Genomic DNA, 2,802 nt, shown 5'->3' with positions numbered 1-2,802 from the left:
TTTTCTCCAGAAGCAGGTCTTTGCGCTAATGTTTCTACTTGTATGATTGTGACGTTCCTTGTAAGAAACCATTCCGTACATCAGTCTAAATAAATTGAATAAATACAGTGCAATGTTTGTCAATAGGATCACAGAAAGGATATAATGTACCAGAAGACTACGTTTCAGCTGAAATCTAGACAACTGACTGATAACGGCTAACTGGATGAAGAAAAATACTATTTGTAGAAAACGCCCTGCAGCACTTATCAGGTAAAAATAATTTGTCTTGAGTTTATTGGTCGGTAATTTTATTTCATTTTCTTGAAAACACTGAATGTCAATGATGATATTCAAGAAATGCAGAAATATGATGCCTATGCCGAAACACCAGTAAAATATTTGTACCGTCTTTGACACAGGGTCATTTCGTGGATCTGAAAGATATTTGTCAGTTCGATACCTGGCGAGAACACACAGAATAAGCCACAGAACTGATGACGTCATCACAAGAATATCTAAAATGAGAAGTGTTGCGGGATAGTAATGCAAGGAATACCATTCAATAGGCTGAAGGTTTTCTCCGAAAAATGCAAATAAAATTCCAGTGACACTTGTGGCAAATAGAATAGAAAAGACATGGCCATCTCTGTTAGAAGAGTTTACATCAATTGTATTTCCAACAGTGAGTATTTCTTTCAGCGTCTTCGAAAGCATCATCATGGAATCGGATTTGAAATTTCAGATCTTTTATGCACAACAAAAAACTTAATTTGTAGTTTTATATATATTATTTATTATATATATTAAACATTATTTAAAGCAATGTTATTAAATTAAAGATCACTTAATATGCATATTTCCAGGAACATTTTCCATGATAAAAAGAGGTTGAATCTTTACAAGAAGGAAAATTGTAATATTAACATGCCTGTATATTCAATTGAAATAAATAATTGAAGTGGAATTTAAATGATTGAGTTCCATCTCTATCAAAACACGAGGAAGATAACAATCGGTACGATTAATTGGTCTTTTTTTTCAAGGATTTTTTACACACATTTCTGGTTTATGTAATGATTTAAAACTTAAAATCATAAGAATTAAATTATCGTCACATCAAAGAACAATCAAGAATGTCGAAATATAATTTTCACAAAAATCAGAGTTCAAGAGATAATAAGGAAACGATAGCATATGTAAATAAGTGAAAGATAAACCTATGATTCTTTGTTTTTAATTACATGCCTATGAATGTCTTTACAGAGTACAATTCATTCGAGAGAGCAATCGATTGTCCAGATCCTAATTATTTTTCTTTTTTCTCTCCCTTTTTCAAAACAAAATACATAAAAAGGTCAATGGTCCTAAACAATGGCCTCGGTAATAATTGTTTATTTACCAAAATCCTACAGTATATTTTAAGTACATTATTTTAACCAATATAACATACGAGTAATCTCCTCAGCATAAATTTACTCTTTGATTCTAGCTCGTAAAGATTTTTTTTTTGGATGCAGTATGTATTTTTACCACTAGTATACATTACATTTAGCCGAACTTTGAGACACCTCAACCCACATTTTATGTGGGTAGCGGTGAGAAATCAAAAAGTGAAACATATAATTACTATTTTATTACTTATTAATCATAAAGTCGATAAAAAATATACAACAATGTCCTTATATATGAAAAATATCCATTGATTTTTTCCTGAATACCAGTCCTTTTATTTGCTGCCACCCGAAATGATAAGTCTAAAGCAGGACAAAATAAGTCGAACGTACGACATATTATCTCATACGTACGAGATACTATGTCGTAGGTATGACATCGTACGTACGAGATAACAAGTCGTACGCATGAGATAATAAGTCGTACGTACGACATACTATGTCGTAGGTACGATATACTAAATAGTACGTACGAGAAACTATGTCTAAAGTACGACATACAAAGTCGTACGTACGAGAGACTAAATCATACGTATGACAAAATAAGTCATATGTACGAGAAACTAGGTTGTACGTACAAGATACTAAGTCATACGTATGAGATATTAAGTAGTACGTACGACATACAAAGTGGTGCATATAACATGATAAGTCGTACATACGACAAAATTAGTCGTACGCATGACATATTATCTCGTACGTATGAGATACTTAGTCATACGAACGGGGTACCTGTAAAGTGCGAAACGAAATAGAAACGAAACGAAACGAAACGAACTGAAACGAAACGAAATCTGCCGAAACGAAACGAAATCTACCGAAACGAAACGAAACCTACCGAAACGAAACGAAACAAAACTATAAATTTTTTTCTTTCAAATCAAGGTACGTGTATATTATTATAGCGAGCGCAGCGAGCGTCGCGAAGCGACGCTCGTAACTGCGAGCTCTAACGACAACGCCTGGGCGAAGAGAAAATTCGGACTACTGCACATTCATTCTTTAGAATTTTTTGCTGCAGTAATTTTGACCCACAATGCATCACTTAGCAAAGTTGCGTTCTCGCGAGAATGACGGCAAATGTTCAACAAAAAGTTTACTCGCCTTGATTAAATGGATACATATTGAAGATAAATTGTAAACGTAACCTTTTTCATTAACTTTCAGCACTGTTCAGTTTTTTCTTGGTATTTGTAACTTACATACGACGTCATGTGACGTCAGAGTCTAGACGCACCAAATGTCACGTGCGGTTTGACGAGCCCGATCTAAATTAAAACAATAGAAGAGTTTGCGCTCGCTCTAACGGTCGCACCGTCAACATATTATATGTGTATCTGCATATGGACATTTTTTTTACTTCAAATAA

Source organism: Saccostrea cucullata, unplaced genomic scaffold (genome assembly GCF_032062105.1).
Source record: "Saccostrea cucullata isolate Sc308-1 unplaced genomic scaffold, CSIRO_AGI_Scuc_v1 ctg14742, whole genome shotgun sequence".
Classification (NCBI taxonomy): Eukaryota; Metazoa; Mollusca; class Bivalvia; order Ostreida; family Ostreidae; genus Saccostrea; species Saccostrea cuccullata.
This window is presented reverse-complemented; position numbering follows the sequence as displayed.